The sequence below is a fragment of the Lepisosteus oculatus genome, chromosome 10 (assembly GCF_040954835.1).
Source record: "Lepisosteus oculatus isolate fLepOcu1 chromosome 10, fLepOcu1.hap2, whole genome shotgun sequence".
Classification (NCBI taxonomy): domain Eukaryota; kingdom Metazoa; phylum Chordata; class Actinopteri; order Semionotiformes; family Lepisosteidae; genus Lepisosteus; species Lepisosteus oculatus.
In genome coordinates, this window is record NC_090705.1 from 21,981,103 (window position 1) to 21,999,994 (window position 18,892).

The 18,892-nt window shown below is 36.1% G+C and overlaps 1 long non-coding RNA gene across 1 annotated transcript; it reads right to left on the reverse strand.

The window, feature by feature from the left end:
- Window positions 1–273: 273 nt before the first annotated feature.
- LOC107078597 (uncharacterized) lies at window positions 274–5,484 on the reverse strand. Its single transcript, XR_011190890.1, has 3 exons — window positions 5,234–5,484; window positions 3,134–3,193; window positions 274–1,778 (listed from the first exon to the last, which is right to left on the reverse strand). It is a non-coding gene; the product is annotated as an uncharacterized lncRNA (long non-coding RNA).
- Window positions 5,485–18,892: the final 13,408 nt, after the last annotated feature.

The following is an 18,892-nucleotide window of genomic DNA, read 5'->3' on the forward strand; positions in this document are numbered from 1 at the left end:
ATAAACATACAGCTTGGGATGGTTTCATGAGAATTCAGCAACTGAATAGCAAAATATGTTTTTAATAACTTGAAAAATAGACGGGAACACAGTAATCACACTAAGCTTGATGATAGTATGGAAGATCACATTAATTGAGATTTAATGACCCATAAGACAAATATGGAAGGAATGTTAGATTTTTTTTATTTTAAGTTTTAGACATGCCTGACTACATCTTAAATACAAATGTGGGGATTTGTCTATATAACAAAAAAAGATATACACAAAGAGTTGTAAATTAGCTTGTATTTTATTAAGCTAGTGTGTATGATAAACAACAAAGTTGGAAATCTCTTGCAAGTTTAGCTTTTGAATTTAGAACAAGATCCTGTTCACAATTCAGCTTCCTGATGTTGACAAAAGTGCCACACAAGACTGATTGACCATTGTGAGGGAGTCACGGTGTTACATCATGTTTGAAATACAGCAGCAGAAATTACAGTACATGCAATCCATGCTATTACACAAGGTCCAATAGCAGGACAGGACAAGTTAGTTTACTTATCAATGGTAACCACTGCAGTAGTTGTGTGCATAAATTAATAAATTGTTGTCTGGTTCTCCAAAATGTTTTTCAGATGTGGATCTTTGATGGATGGAGCAGAGATTTATTTGTAAATGAATACTGTATAATGGCTTTGCCATTGTAAAAGAAATTTCAATTTAAACTTTAATTAAAGCAGTATTTGACCTTTCATGTGCTGTTTTGTGACTAGAATACTTTTTTTTTTAAAGAGAGCATCTTTAATTTTTTTTTAAATGTCCAGTATTTAATTCGCAGAAATTTCTATGGATCTGGTGTTAAGCAAAGTTTTTCACAGTATATCACAAAATAATAAAGCCCTAAGTCACTTTTCTTTAGTGCTTTTTAACTCTAGATGTTAAAGTTAGAAGTCTATCAAATCCACAGGCGACTCCGGTAGGGATTCTGAAACCTGAATTTTCAAGGGTCTTTGCAGGGCAAAGTCACTTCTGGTTCTATAAAATAAGTTGTGGAAGTCAAGAAGATCAAATTAAGAGACAAATGCATACTGTCTGCACTTCTTCGTGGCCTTCAACACATAGTGAATTTAATATCTGAGTCTGAAAGAAAAAAGGGTAGATATTAATTTAACTCTTTTTGAGACAGTGGAACATTCCAGAAGTAACTCAGAGGCAAAGGGACTTTGGTGTAGTATGTAATGAGGTGTGATGATACTGTAACGTTGCGGATGTCAGAACTCAAGCACATGAGACCAGAGTGTGAAAAGTGAAAGGAGGGGATAATGAAATAATTGATAACTGGCTGGCAGGGCTTAATCAGCCCAGTAATGGAAAAGAAATAGGGAGGCGCATAGGTCCCAGAAGAAGCTAACTACATTCCTGGTGAAAAGATGCTACTAAACACCGCCCATTGTTTGGAAAAAGGGGAGTCTCGGGTAAAGAACAAAACCCAATGGCAACCCCAACTGAAAGGGAACAGAATGGGTATTGAAGGGCAGCCCTCAGGAGTGTCAGAGGGTGCAGGTCAGCAAGCTCGAGGGTCGACACGGGATGGAGTGCAGGCTTGAATCTAAGGCTGCTGCACTGAGTGACAGAGTATTAAACAGAAAAACCGGGGATTGAATAAATACTCGATAACTAACATGAACCACGAAAAGGGGATCCAGAGCAGCAAGCCCTGGAAATCCATGAGCCCTCGTGAGAATGTGATGGTTTCCCAGGTCAACCGCTAGCCGAAGAATGCCACAGGACAGCTGTCATGAGAGATACAGTACATGGTTACTCTAGTTACAAATACTCTGCAATATCTACAACAAAATTGTAGATATATTTAGCGTTTGGAGCTGCAACAACATATGCTCAGTAATTTAGATTTATGACAGTAAGGAAGACTTGTAAACATGTGTATTGCTGGGGAAAGCAACTAATGGGGCTAATGTCATTTTAAGCAGCAGATAGAGTGCATGGTTGTTGGAGTTCAAAGATCGATGTGCAAAGACAATACTCAGCTAATTATTCTATTAGTACTAACAATACATTATTTAGTAAGAGATTCATGTTTTCCTTTTTCAACCCAGTTTTGTTTATCTTTAACTGTAAAGATGCTTTTCTGAAGACCGTTCACCCCAGGGAGATCAATCACATGCTACAAAGAATATAAGTAGATCTGTATATCTGATTTGTGTGTCTCACACAAGTTTAATTCCAGAAACATCTGCACATCTGTTTCACATAAGTTTAATTAGTTCAAAGTTCAAGTTCAGTGACGGACTACAAGTCGCATCAGATTCTGGCTACTACACTATGGTGTAAATACAGACCTTTAGCTCAATCTATCCCAGAATTCACTGCAAAACACATCACACACTTACAGATACTACTTCCTCCTTTCCATCCAATTTTTACTTTCTTATAACCTTTTTTGCTGCCTGATGATAAGGTTTCACAAGCTTGCACAATGTTCCATCACTAGAATTACTCCTTAATTAATTTGGTGAAGTCTAGCCTGGTTTATTTAATGTATACAGCTACATATTCTGTATGTATCGTGCATAATTTTCCATCTAAATGGAATACATTTGGCTTCTGGAAATATTAGCCCTGGTATACAGTAAGTGTTACGCATTCTGCACACACTCGCACTGTCATGCATTCCACACACTCTCACAAACATTCCCACGCGCACCCACTCAAATAAACGCTCATGCCGCAACTAATCTTCCCATCGCCTTTCACTCCCATCACTACTTTAATCCTTCTCTTTTCCCGTACCATCGCTCACTACTTCAGATTCTCTCTGGAGCTTCCTAGTGTGCGTACCCTCCTTCTGTTTCTTGTTCTATACCTTACTTCCTGACTCTCGCTCGATTCCGACCACGTTTCTGCCTTTGCAATTTTGGATTGGTTGTCTCGCTGTATTGTCTTCTCCCGGATTTGACTATTGCCTGCCCTTCGGATTTTGGATATTAGGACTTGTGTTTCTTTTTTGGTAGCCTTTTCTATTTGGATTTCTTATTACTACTCAGGAAATAACCCTACTTGAGCCCTGCACAGGGTCCTTATTTTCAGCATTCATAATTGCTAACAATGAGTTTGTGCATGTTTGTACCTGTCTGTGCCCTGCCATGGACTGTGCCTGTTGCATGCTGGAGTAGGCTCCCCCATGACCCTGTAGTGGATGAAGCAGTTAGAAAATGTTGGGTTTACCCTTCAGTTTTTTGCTTTAATCTTTAAAAGGCAGCATAGCATAGGATCAATTACTAAAAATATTTCTTAATAACTCATACAAATTTCAGCCAAAACTAAATCTCCATGCTGGGAAGAATGGGGAACAGTCAATTATACTTCTACTGAACTGTCTCCATTTTAGTCAATTTATGATAAAACAATTACAGTATAATGACAGAAAACAAGAGAATGTGAAGATGGGTTGAAGACTTTTCAGACATTAAATTGTATTCATACTTGATTCACAACTATACCCCTTATTTAATATACTGTACTGTATGTAGATACTCTCTACTTACTGCTGCCTTAGTAGAGTAACATGAACTGTTACCGTGCAGCTCTTTTCTGTGGAGGTTCATAGTGTGAAACTAAACGCTCACTGTACTTCCATAGAAAAATATATTTTATGTCCCTGTATTTTATCAAGCAATCACATCACATTTTCTTCAGGCTTTACTACTCCATGGTTTTACCAGAGAAAATGTCAATAAAGCACCATGGCTGAATTCTTCTAATACTTTAGTGATTGTGGCTTAAGGAATCCCCTATTCTTCAGTCTGCTAGTGCCTCAGTGTGTCTGCATAAATGACTGGCATATATCCTTGCCAACAAAGTCAAGGATGTTGCATTCTGTTATGTCATACAGTCTGGATCACAATTTGTGAAAATTCAGAATAACATGCTCTCCCACACCCTTGGTTGCATAGCATAAAATCCATTTACACATCTCCACAAATCTGTGTGTTGGGGTTTTAAATGGTTTTCCTTAATACTTGAATAATACCTTTTGAAATATGTTCAGCTAATGATAATGGATAATTTTTACCAAACGATTTTGCCATTAATCTGCTTTTATTAATGTGGTGTTTTATCTGTAGACAGAGAAGCATTAAAAATGCAACAATTGAGTATTGAAACCCATTCTCAGCATTTATCATGTTTTTAATGCCTCTCACTATAGACTATGCATGTAGGATGTAATACCAGCTTGGTTGCCACAGATCTGTGTAATGGAGTGGATGGACGACAGATGACAGTCTTGAAATAGAAATTCTAGAGGCTAGCTTTGGGTTTAAATCATTCTTTATATATTAAATGATTCTTCTAATTATCAATGAAATAATTAAGAAGCTGGTTAAAGTAAGATTCTGCAAAGAAGAAGATTGAAAGTCCTTCTGGTTTAGTAGCCTTATTGTACAGAATATTCCATAAATGCAGATCCCTTTCCATGAGTGATGACCAGCATAAACCTGCTATATAAGCCCTAATGCTCTCCATATTCACTCTTCTTTTACACCCATGTTGTAACAGGAGTTTATAATAGAAGTTCTAGAGGAAGGTTAGGCCTAATCTCGCACACTTCTGCTCACCTATGTACAGTATACACTCCAAGACTCGCACCCAGGACTTCCCTTTGCATATCTATTTTGCCTCGCCATCTCTTGCAGCAAACTCCATAGCTCAATCCTCACAATAATGAGGAGGTTCTTTATTGCAATCATTAGGATATAATCAAACTACTGAGTTGGGATTAAGGAGACTGCAGAGTGGTAATTAAAGCAATATGAATATTTTCTTATTTATGTAGAAATGGATAAATAATGCTTCAACAGTCTAAAGTCACAGATACTGTACAGAGTAATATATACTACACCGATATAGACCTGAAAGATTTTAACAGCATAAAATATTTTCCTCTCATACAGAATTAAGCATTTGCTCTTTTGACTGTATTTAATGCATTTAATGTTAAAGCACAGCATTATGTTCAATTTCAAATTAACCTAGGAAAGTCAAAGTAAAGAACAACCTCTTTTAATCAGGTGTTTTTTTTTGCTTTTACACAATTAGAGAGAATCTCTACATTTATAAATTCACAATGGTGCAAGTGAACAAAACTTTACTACTGGAAAACACCAAGGGGCATACTTAAATACTTACAGTATATATATTATATTATTATTATATTATATATACTTACTTAACAAAGCTGTCCTTAATAGGATGAAAGAGCCAACTGTTGAAAATGAATAGATCTGATTTACAGGAACACTGAATTGATTTTTTTCTCGGAAATGAGGTAGTCACAGAGTGAGCAGACAGCAGGTTGTTGTCATGGACACAGCAGTAAACAGGACTTTCAGCAGCATCATGGCTTATGTGTAATAAGCATTTCATAAGGAATTTGGGGGAAAAATAAGGCTCATAAGCAAAGGGATGCGGAATTTCTTTCCAAATGAAGACATAATTTCCGGTGCTGTGGTGCATGGCCAATGAGGATTGAGCATGTAGCTCCTCAAGGACACATATTACAAAGAGTAATTTCATAACAGAAACTCTGCACACAGTGCGACTCTGACCCCTGCAGGCCTGTCTCATATTGGTTGTTACTACCTTCCAGAGTCTGTGACTGCAGTACTTTGGGCGAGTCAGAAAGAAGCTATACCATTTTGTTCTTTTTTTTCCTAACAGATAAGCTAAAGTGAAATGAGACTACGTAACCCAAATCATTTAGAGTGTTAGTTCATGGATTCATTCAGTGAAGTGGATAATGTTGTGACTGCAGTCTTATATTTGTAATCATGTAGCAGTCGAGGTTGTACGATTAAATATATAGAAGGAAAAGGTTTCCTAGATAATTTAATTAATGTTTAATGCAATTATTAAGCACATTATAAGTACCAATAATTTGTCTTTGACATTTTGTACACAGAAGACAACTACTTTTGAACTTAATGCCATGTTGCTACAGTTTTATTACTTTTATGCTTAAAACCAAGCCACCAACCACTAATGCCAATGCAAATCCAGCTAATAATTTTGGCCATATTAAAATAAAAACTAAATCTTAATTAATGTTAGAACAACAAAACACACATGTATTGTATCTATTCATATATACTGTATTGAGTAATGAGGAATGCCTGATTACTATTTAAATTATTGAAAGTGTTTTTTTTCTGTAGAAACACTTGTCAAAAGAATGAAATATTCTGTTTCAACAGTCAGTAATTTAATCCCAAAAAAACAAGAAACCAACTGTGTGAGAAACAGGCTATATCCTAGTACAGGCACAGGGACATCTGTGAAGAACACATCCATCTGATTCAACTGCATAATCTTGTTCTGTAGTGCATTCAGCACAAGAAATTCCAGGAAGAAATAACCTGTACATCAGAGGAAAGACTAGCTTGCTGTCTGCCTAAAAATAAACTACACGCTTTAGGACCATTCAGGAGTAACATAACAGCTGAAACTTATTCAGCCCAGAGAACATCACAAGTGGCAGAAAAGACCGCTATTCTTTAATTACTTGTTCTTGACGGGACTGATGGAAGGTGGCAAATGCATGGAGATGTCATAATGAGCTTCATAGTGACTGTTGTGGTATTCAAGACAACTGTGATCAGGCAACCTTCGCCAGGTGACTGCAGGTACACAGGAAGAGCGGAAAAACATCCCACAGAACTTTGTCTGGAGGCTGATCAGGTCTAAGCATCAGTACTATCAGTACCGTGTTAACATTCCATAGAGGTCTTACTCAATACTATGTAATATTTTCATTTTGACAGCAACATATTTATACTGAAAACTTGCTGTGAATTCGTTAGTTGTAGTTCAAGTAGGTAGCTGTGTCAGCAAGCACAGGCTGCAAAGGAACAAGTTAAAGGTTTATTCCATGCTGAAAAGAGAAGAAAGGTAAAACACAACATTTCGGCTGCAGGGAAATGTTGTGCTTAGCTCACGTTTCCTGTGCTTTTGTTTCAATATCTGTGTTTTTAACATATTTGATTGGATTCTTTGGTTATTTATGGTCACGTTATTCTGCGGCTGAAATGTGATATAAACTGTAAAAATAACTATAAAACTAATTGTTCTGAGTACATCTCATGATATTTAAAAGTTCACACATTGAAAGCAATTTGTAAATGTGAAAGCACCTGTACAAATAGTATCTTTCAACCACAATATGAGGAAATGGTATACTCCATAGGGACGACCCTTCCTCATGAAAGTTATGGAAATGGTCTTGTGTGTCCCATTATGTAAGATCTGCAAAATAGTAGACTAGGCCTTTTGCTCAATGTGCTTGAACAAGATGGTAGATGGTAGTATGTGACTTCACAAAAAACATGATTGTTGTTACATGCATCTGTGGTGCTTCACCAAAGACTCATGGTGACTGTTGTTGTATTCAGAAATTCAGAAAAGCTCACCAGTTTACAGGCAATACTTAGGCAGCTAAAAACACAAACAGTAGTTAAGAAGGTTTTGAACCATTACACATTAAACACATTCATCACATGCAATTGACATACTGTAGTAATATAATTGGACATTAGATTCTAATTCTAATGGAACTGGTGTTGTAATTTGTTGGAGGTGGACTCTCTTGTGATAATGGGTATTCTCTAATTGGGTTAATTAAGCTCTCTAATTTAAGTATTAATTAGGTACAAAAATAGGTACAAAACCGAAGTGTAGCCATTTTTATTTACTATATTTCTTTGTTTTAATTAGCCTTTCTTTATTTGTAAGCTAAAACTTTTCATAATATTTTGTGTCTTGGACAAACATTTGAATATATTTGCATTTACTACAAATGGTTGCACAAACTAGCGTCATGAAGAATACAGAGAGATTATTGTTGTTTTTGTTTTGATTTAGTAACAGAATATATTGTGGTCACTTATAACTCATAAAAATCAATACAGACAAATTTCAAGTGTTTGAGTTATTAATACAAATACTGTACATCTATCTCAAAGGAATTGCATTTTTTGTGTTCAAAAGAGATTTCACAAGATTTATTCTATTTTCCAGAAAAACGCTTTCATGCATTTTGTCAGTAATCAGCCTTGACCAGTCAAGAGGCTGTGTTAAGTGTCCTTTTAAAGACCACATTGATTTACTGTATTTTTTACTGCATACATGTCTACAGTATGTATATGCATACAGTAGGTCTGTATCTCAGTAACAGTGAAATATCATTTTCTAAAATGGAATCTTTAAAAGCCCGTTAAGGTTATAATAAAAAACCCAATGCAGCAACCAGATTTCCTAACGTCTAGATGTGAGATGGCCCATACACCTTGGTTCCCAGGACACTGTATCCTTTGATTCAACACCTTAGAATGATCTTTCTTTAAATAATTTGAAAACTGCTACCTAATATAAAGTTGTTGACTCAGTAGGAAACATTTTGTATTATAGAACTTGCTCATAAAATCTCCCTCATGGTCAAACATATAAAATGTGAAAAAAATAAAAGAATAAACACCTTGATAATAATGTTCCTCTCACTCTGCAGCATCAGGGCACTTTTCACTACTGCCATTATGTTTAAATGTTTCCTGTCCTTCATCTCCTAGTCTGTGATAAAAGAGTAATTTGTATGTGGGTGAACTATGTACTGTGCCTTTTCCTGTTTTTTAGACTTCTGTAGAGTACGCAGTCTTTCACATTTTAGAAAATGAAGGGACTAGAACAATTAAAAATACTTTGATTTGATACTGAAGTACTAATTTGTAAAAACTTGGCAGAAATACAAATCATTGAAGTCAGCTCTGTACATGTGTAATTTTCAAATTATTAGAAATTTTGGAAATTTAAGTGACTCCAAAAATCTTAGTTTTTTTTTTTATTAGGGGTAGTGACCAGGAAGCCATTAGTAAGTTATGCTATTACAATGGTAATAGGAAATAAACAAAATATTTGTTAGCAGTACTCCATCAGCGTACATAGACATCTATGCTGAATGCCATTTAAAAAAAAATTAGTAGAAAGTTTCATATTGTTTGGTAAATCAGTACCAGTTGTGTTGAAACCTCTGTACCAGGATATTGATATTGTGTGAAATCTCATTGCAACATTTTTAAAAGATTATTGAAATGCCATTTAAAACAAAATTAAATAAAACACATTTCAAAACAATTGCTCTCATTAAATATTTACCTCTGTGGTTATTGAAGCTATTGTCCAAAATAACAATACTGCATGGATTTACAAAATCAGATCTACTATAGCCAAGCACAAAACACTTCTTGTAGAAGTACAAACTGTGACTTTGACCTCTTAGAGGATGTCTGAAATTAATGCTACAAAACAAACCAACTGAGACAATTATTACTACAGTGAATTGTTTTCTGTAAATAATCATTTGACTTTAAATAGCAAACTAAAGAATTGTAAAATTGTATCCTTAGAGATTTTTATGGCATGGTCACATAGGTGAGCAAACCATGACAGGCAGCTACCCAGGGATCTTGGAAATGAAAACTGTGCAATTACACAACTTCATGAGTAGAATTAAAAACCAAAATGAGAAGACCAGTATGAAGCAAACAACATTTTTATAACAGAAATAGACTCTGATATTATAAGGCAATCTGAAAGCCTAATCTCTTATATATTTCTTGTCTTGTTTGTAAAGTGGAGTTTGACATACAGTTTAATTTGAAATAGAGATGAGATAAGAAACAAAAGTATTTTTCTTAGAAAAACAGAAACCAAAGCTATGCCACAATGACATTTAAAAAAAAAACATCATTTGGAATAGGGCCTGTAAGCTGTACAGAATGTTTTCCGATTGCTATTCTGTACTACTATGTGTAGTGGTTTAGAAGTCATTCATTTCAGAATGCCGGTCTAAATGTGGATTCTGTGCAGAAAATAACCTATTTTACTACTGTTTTTCATATAGGACCTTAGTGTTGGTAATTCTAGTTTTACAGTCACCAAAAAAGTTATCACTAGGTTTCTTCCTGAATAGAATACTTTCTTCTGCACATGCAAGTATTTTAGTTCAATTTCTGTTTGGATTCTCCTAACTGCTTGGTACTGCCATTTTTAACAATTTGTAAATGACATTTCCAACAACCCGACTTTCTAACCTGTTATTTCCTCTCCCTCCTATTAATAATAAACAAACTATTACATTCCATAAGAAAAAATATTGGTGATCACAGCTCCACTACGTTTAGCTCAGTCTACGTTCAATAAGGATTAAGTTGCTTTGTACAATAAGGTCCTAATATGAGTTATTGAATTATATAATATTGTTTCAAAATCTTGTCTCATTTCTATTGTGCATTCTTTACCCTGAAACACACAAAGTGCTTTCCGCATAGGTAGTATGATGACATTTTAACCATTTGTGCAGAAAAGGTCAAGTTCTACCACTTATGCATCCATTTCTAACCTATTTATCCAATACTGGGTCACAGGGGAACCACAGCCAGTCCCAGCAAGCAACAGGCACAAAGGACATGGAATACGGGGCAAACATACAAACTCCATGCAGTTAGCACCACAGGAACTGAACCCAGGTCCCCAGCACTGCAAGATTCTATTCCAGTTATATTGAATGGTATTGCAGTAATTCACCTGTGCTTTTTCTACCATCAATAAAATGACTGAACATATTAATAACTTGGGTTCTCCTCCATCTATAGAACAAAATAACACATTCACACAATTCTTTATCATTTTAATAGCCAGTTTCTGGCTTCACCTTATGGAGTCACAACAACTACTGTATACCCACTGTTGCTTTCAGTAGTTTGTCCTCTCTTCTTTCTTATTGCTTTATATATGTAATTAAAATGAAACCTATTCATTATCTTCTGTATCCTATTTCTATATCGTTGATCAAAAGAGCTTCTCTGCTCTTCGTCTATTTATTACTTACCTCATCAACAAGTTCCTGCAATCTAGTCTGGAAACTACAGGTTTAAAGTCTGATTCTAGAACACACATTTAAAAAAATGTGGCCTGGATTCTCTGGATCCTGGATATGCTTTCTCCTAGTCTCCTCATATTGCAAAAAGCTAAGGAAAGGGATAATGGCAGCTCAATTATAATATCATCTTGCCTCTGATGAGCTCTTTGAACCTTTCCAGTTGTTGTTTAAAAACAGTATGATAGTCATGAAACAGCTCTTGTTAAGGTAGCTAAGGATTAGCTGATGGTTTCTGAGCTCTGATCTAATTAATATTATTTTGCGTCACTATGGATCAATATTTGAAAATATTGTCTGTTTTAAATCTGATGTTGTCATACTCTGGGTGTTCCACAAGGTTCTGGTTGGGATCTTTACTATTTATTAGATTGTTTGCCATCATGGACTTGGGTTTCACTTTATGAAGATGACACCCAGAATTGTTCACAGATCAAATCAGATATTTGTGTTGCAGATTCTGTAGTTTACAACTGCCTGTCTGATATTAAGATATATAATATAGACCTTTCTTAAAATAGTCACAACACTGAGGTTATGCTAATAGGCTCCCAAAACTGTTTTGTGTTTGACAGTTTTGAAATTAAACCCTTGAGAAAAATAAATTTTGGTATTACTTTTGACCCTGTGCGGTCATCTGTATCTCATGTCAAGATCATCACAAATGTATCTTATTTCCATCTATTTCCATCTTCTCAGTTAAAGTCCTTGCTCTAATTCTAAAATATTGAAACATGCATTCAATTCATCAGGATTAGACTACTATAACAACTTGCATACTGATGTTCTAACGTACTAAATATAGTACGCTTCAGTATTTCTAGAATGCTGCACATTATGTGCTTACTAAAACTACTCTTCATCAGCATAAAGTATCCCATCTTATGTAAATTGAACCAGTTACCTGTGAAATGGATTAGCTCCAGATTACTTTAAAGACTGGTATGAGTCAAAACTTAAGTGTGACATCTGCTTCAAGTCTTCTTATTCTGCTAAAGACCAGTGCCAACTCAATGGGCAATAAAGCCTGCCTATGTGCAGCGCCATATCTGGGGAATTACCAGAATCCATAAAAGACTTTCTAGCTATTCTAAAAGTACCTTTAAACCTGTTTTTCCACCACAGGTTTAGTTTTATAATTTTGTTTTCTTGTTGGCCTTATTGGGTAATTCTTCAATTTTTATTTTGTCATTCAACAAACATATGGGAGGAGGTCAAATTTTAATGTCGCACTTCTGCTCTTTTATGTATACTCACCACCAACACAACACTGCATGCAACTTTTCTAGGACTCCTCCCTCCAACCCAATTTCCACCCTTGCGGCTGCCTCCCTGGTTCATTCCTTATAAGTGAATGGAGTTGTGTTACCTGTCATTTCCTCAGTCAGGCCAAGTTAACAAAAAAGTCTTAAGTAAACTGTTCCTTTATATTCATCAGCTTGTTTCAGAATTTGACTGAACTATTGAAATGTCTGTTTTGCATATTTACAATGTTGTACAGTGCTTTGACTGTCATTGTTAAAACAAACACTATATTGACTAAACTACATTTTGAGGAATATAAATATATATTTTGAGAAAAAGAGGGCTGCAGTAATCACGGCTTAGAATCAGAGTAGCAATTCACATGACAGCTTTTGTTCCTTTTACACTCCAGCTGAGCTTGCACTAACAATGTGATGATGGCTTAACTCTAAAGATCCTTAGGTATGCTCACTGCCTGCTGACACAGTGACACTACATCTGTAGTTTCCCCAGACATATTTTCATGTGGATCTTCTCATTGTTACCTTAACTCAGCTGACAGTAACAAGCAGCAAAATAAGACATTCTACTGAAAAGCATGATAATTAAGCAATGAAACAAAAGAAAATTATTGAAGAAACAGTCTATACTGGAACAGAGAATGTGTCTTTTGCACTTAACATTCAGTAAGTAATGTTGGAGAAATAGCTGTTGTGGCCAGTGAGCATGTTCTGCTCACTTAACCAAATAATACTGACTTATTTGATTCAATAAATCAGTTAATAGATATTTATCTAGATATTAACTAGAAGCCTTTGGTAAAAGCAATTATATGTATATCTTTATAATATAATACACATGAAGTGATAGCAACTAATGTTGATTTAGCCAATTATAGAATTATAATATTTAAGATTTTTTTTTATATTGCACATATATTGCAAGTGGTGCAAAGCTTTTTCTTGTTTTCACAAAGGTCCACATCAATACTGAAAAGATTTGTATGTGGAATACAATTGTTCCTCTCTGTGACAGATATTCCCAGCACACTGGTGCACAGTCAGCTGACTGCTGCCAAGGGATTAGTTGACAAAGGCTATTTTTCCAGCGGTCAGCACCACAGCGGCCACTCTGGCCTTCCCCAGCACTTTCAGGTTTATAGTGCTGTCAGTCAGTGACACACTCATATGCCTGTGTTGCCTGCGATGTGTGAAAAATAATCAAACCAAGTAGTTCAAGTAGCCCATCACTGGGGACTTCAGCCTACACATCCTTCTTCTCCCCTGTGTGCGGTTGCAGGGTTTGTAGCCAAGAGCTGAGATGTGAGATGCTCACAAAGTGGCGAATGAGGCAGGTATAAGGAAGAATAATTCGTGATTTGATTTAAAATAAATAAATATATATATATATTCCTGTTTTCTTTATTGAATTAAGAATATAAAATAGTAGAAGGTTCTTTGTAAACCAATTATCTCTTACTGGGTAAAGGAAGTCACAATGTCAGTGCTAAGAATCACACGGCTTTCTCAGAAATACCTCATTATGTAGTCTGGCTATCTGCATTCGCTTCCTTTTGTCTGTGCAGATGAACAGAATGGCAGGAGAATGTTGCGAGGCAAGGAAGAGATCAATTTAAGCTATGCCAAGCTGCTTTCCTCTGGCATGCTCTGCCAAGCACATCATCCCTGCTTAGAGCAGTCCAGCAGCAGATCTGAGACAACAGCAGTCTCACTACGCTGTCCAATTTGAACTTTGAAACACACACAAAGATGAAGCCCCTGTACTGTTAACAACACCCTTGTGAAATGAAATATTTGTGTAAAAATCATCACATATTTTAGAATTTGTGTGGTACTTATTATCTGGGCTGGATGTCAATCCTTTTTTCTTATGGCTGCATTTGGAAGACTTTAGAGAACTCATGGTTGAAAATATATTCAGTATGTAGTATTGCGAAAATGCACGTTTCTGATAACCTCATACTGTATGTACACTAGCAGTTAAAACAGCAGCTACAGAGTGCTGTCTAGTGTAGTCATCACTAAAGATATCCAAAACTTACAGTAAATGACGCTCAGTTACAATTATCTTTACATGCAAAACATTGTAACTTCTTATTAATTAATGGAGCAAAAGGAAACAATAACGAACATTTTTTATTATACAAACTTCTAGGTTAGATAAGAAATTGTCATTTTAATGTGTCACAAATTCTCTCTTCCCAGAACACAATCCTAAATAGGTAAAGGTGTTGTTATGAATGTGAAACACTTGTGAGGTAATTAGCCAGCTCTCAGTTGTAAGCACAGTATTGTAAAAAACAAAGATTTCTTGAAATTTTACAATTAGATGTGCTAGATTATTAATCATATGGCAAGATTGTATTCTAACTCAGTGTTTTATACAACCATCTGAGATGTTGAATTACCTGAAAAATGTCATTGGGATGTGCTATTTTGTGGTTGACTTTTTGCTGGGATTAATTGTCTCAAGCAAATTGTTGATCCTCCCACAAATACATACCAAAACAAAGAGGATAAAAAGACACCCCAAATTTAATGTAACATTCTTAAGTCTTTACATAATACTGGATTGAGGAAACTGGCAGTGAGATGAATTCACAAAATTAATTTAAAATGTTCTATGAAATAAAGTGAAATAATGATGACTCAAAGACACACCTGTAAGGAAATCTAAACCTTATGAAACATAAGATTGTACCCAAAGCACTAAAGATGAATTGCTTCTAAATCATTCATTTTGTGTTATGAAAGTGGTACTTTTGGGAAAGGCTATTAAACAAAGTGCATTCTTCTTAAAGCTTTGCAAAGAAATTAAAGAAACAAAAGTTAAAATACTGTTAAAAAAATGTCTATTTATTCATCTTCACACAAATCTCATACATCTGATAGCTCAATTGTGAACTACATTGTGACTATAATGAACTTGTGATGCAGGGGAAAAAGTGCATTTATATATCCTCCTGGGATCAATTCTTCCCATCTTCTGATGTTTTAATTAAAAATGTTAATTACTGCTAATAAAAATATTGCTTGACACTTTAAAAAGGCATGTTATCACACTGTGTTTGCTAACACGTTGGTTTATTAATTAAATGTAAAATGTTTTATTAATTAAATTTTCAAACACCACAAAGTAGTCCATTTCACATACCTCCTTGTTTTCTAGCAATCAGCAATCAGTGGCAATAGCATTTACCTTGCATTAAAGCTACTCTATGTGCTCTGCATTTTTTTCTTGTAGCCTGGCGTCAGTTTCTGATATCTCCACTTTTAATGGCTGTGTTCTTTTTATAACGCAGCCATTTTCATGTTCAATGTTTTTGTTTATATTGCATTTTCAGTGGCTACCAGACTGCAGAATGATAAGGCACAGAAATGTTATTACTGAAGTTACATTTGTTCTTCTTTTCCTCCTGCAGCTCTGAACATCCGCCTCTGATACACGTCTAGCCTGCAGGAGAGGCAGGATATTGAAAATATTAAGTCTTCAGCAAGCAAAAGCAAATAAAAAGCACAACTGCTGTCTCTCATAGGGTATACAGCCCTGTTTTTGTAACTTATCCTAGAGCAGAACAGAGCATATCTAAATATCCTGGGTTCTGTATAGCCAGTGGGTCCCTCAGGACAAGTAAATTCATTATTTTATGACAGCAGTTTTGTGATTGAGTTAATCCAGCACCTGTGGCTGTATAGCACTGCTCAGCAAAGAAAATGGATTTCTTTTCTCTTTTATTTTCCTCAGCCATCTTCCACTTGCCTGTCCTCCTTTGATATATGGTGTTATTACTTTAAGCAAATTAGATTGCCCAATTAAACTAGAGATGGTATATTGATCTCTTATACTGTATTTCTAGGGTAAGGCCAGCTCTATTTAGTCCCCACCTCTCTGCAGGCCTGATGCCTTTTACTCCCCAGTGTCAAGTAAGCATGTAGAAAACTCTGTACCACCTGAAGATGTACCTCTAGTGGGCTGAATCAGGAAGAACAATCTGTTTACTACACCTCTACACCTAGCAAAGGCCCCTGCCTGGATAAAGACTGATTGTCTCCCTGAAGATAAAGGAAATAAAAAGAGATATTATTGTGGCTCGATGTTCAATGGGTAGTTTCTTTCCTCATACTATACTCTGTGTCTGCTAGGTACTAGGAGAAATTTCACCTGTTTTTTTGGACATATTAGAAAAATATTTCATCACATCACATACACTTCTGTCTCTGTGCCTCAGGATCCTATGAAAGAGTCATACAGATCCAATTCCAATTCTGTTCTTCTGAATCAAATATTCCTGCTCAAAGGAAAAATCTGTTACATTAGTAACAACCTGTTACACCGGTTTCACATGACTAATAATCAAATGACAAAATTATATATATATTAGAGCAGTCAGATACAAGAAAATAATATCAACCATTTTTTTAATCACATGCTCATACCTAGTAAAAAAATGGTGGTTACAAATGAAAGGAGGTCATTCAGCTTATCTACTATAGTTTATTTGGTTGTTGGTAATTAGTTAATCAAAGGATATCATGTAGTCATGATATGAATCTGGATGACTCTCACTCAGCCAGTCATTATGGCTGGGTAATTCATAGCATCCTCCCATAACTTTTCTGTGCTGGGTGACAAATGCACTTCTTCATAGTTTGAACATGTCTCCTCTGGTTTGTGTTTCACTGTTCATTCTAAAGAAGAACACTTTGTCAATGCCTTTGTGAATTTTGAATACAGTATCAGGTTCCCTCACAGTCTTTTCGCTGAAGACCAAAGGCACAGTTTCTTTTAAGCCTGTCAGGGAAACACGATCTACTCTATATGACTTCTTGGATTTCATTGGCCATTTTTGCCATGTTTCAAAATTATCAACAGGACAGAAAGAAGTACAGGTCAAATACAGGCCTACAGGTAGGGAAGCACATTAAATATTTTAGTTTACTCAGTGATTGTGTGGTTTCAATTGCCAAGGTTGTATGTAGGAATGGTTTGCTTCTTCAAATTAATTTTACTGGGAAAACAAATTCTGAATTGATCTGTCAATAAAGGTTATTGTTTGGAGTGCTTGTTCGGACCTTTAGACTGACATCAATAATCCCAGTTGAGGCATATTAAAACCATAGAAAAATTCAACTAAATGTAAGTGTGCTGATACTGTATTATAAGATAATGTGTTACTATGACTGAGTTGTTGATGAGGAAACTGATTCACTCATTCACTTAAGCAGACTAAGTCTCCAGGTATTTAGGTCAAGAAGTTCTAGATATTTATTAAACACCATGAGCAGACATGAATATCAATGTTCTATGTGGTTCTTACCTCCTGTCCTAAAGCTCTCTCCTCTAAATGTCATTCTCATTGAGTTTGAAGAAATGATTGAGCTGCACTTCTTTTTGAAACGTCTTCTGGTTTCTACAGACTTTACACCCAGTCATCACACATCTGTCTCTTCAGGCAACCTACACTTTTCAGCTGAAACTTATTTTTCCCAATTGCTTTTGGGAATGTCAGCAGAAAGTATGTTCTCACTACCAGTTGTAGGCTACAGAAGCTTACTTCCATCTGAAACAGGTAAGCACCATAATGTAGACACTTTTCCATCCTACAGGATGATCCCTCCATTGGGGCCCTCTTTTCTGATCGCCCTATCATCTCATATCGCCGACCACCTAATCTGCGTAACCTCCTTGTTCACAGCTCCCTTGACCGCCCTCAACAACCATCCACACCAGGCACTTTCCCTTGCAACAGAGCTCGCTGTATCACCTGCAAGTACACAGCCACCAGCACACTCGTGCAAGGCCCCTCAGGACAATTCCGGATCACCCAGACAGCATCTTGTACCTCCAGCAACCTTATTTACTGTATCTCTTGCAGTAAATGCCCAGCCATCTACATTGGAGAAACAGGAAGGAGACTCGGAGACCGCTTCAGAGAACACGTCAGGGCTGTGAAGATTACAGATCTCTCCAAGCCCATTGTTTCTCATTTCACCTCTGACGGCCACGACCACTCAAATCTCTCCATTTGTGTTCTCAAAGACGGTTTTCCGAACTCATACATCAGAAAGACCACCGAAACTAAAATTATTCTGCAGTAGGATCACACATTCTCCCTTCCCTTAACGACAGATTACTGTCTTTTAAATTTTCTCCATTCATTGGAAGTTTCATTTCACACCTCTCTGCACCCATTCTGACTTCACACCTCTTGATTGGCCTCTCTTTCTGTCCCCTGCTCCCACTTCTCACTCCTCCTCCCTCCCAACCTTTGTTCTCCCGCTACTTTACCTTTGCCTACTGCCCTGTCTCTCTCACACCTGAAGAAGGCTCCACGGCCGAAACATTGTGTTCTCTTTCTTCTTTTTTTCAGCATGGAATAAACCTATTACTTGTTCCTTTGCAGCCTACGCATGCTGACGCAGCTACCCACCTGAACTACATAATGTAGACACTCCTGACATTTTTCTACAATCTTCTGAGGCAGCAATTATACTTCAACATATATGGAAAAAATGTTGTTAAAAACCTACAAAAAGGATATTGGAACATGAGATGATGCTAAAAGGCTTTCATTAAATATTTATTACCTCGTTAAAATTTAATTTCACAATTTTAGATTTAAATTGGATTTAATAA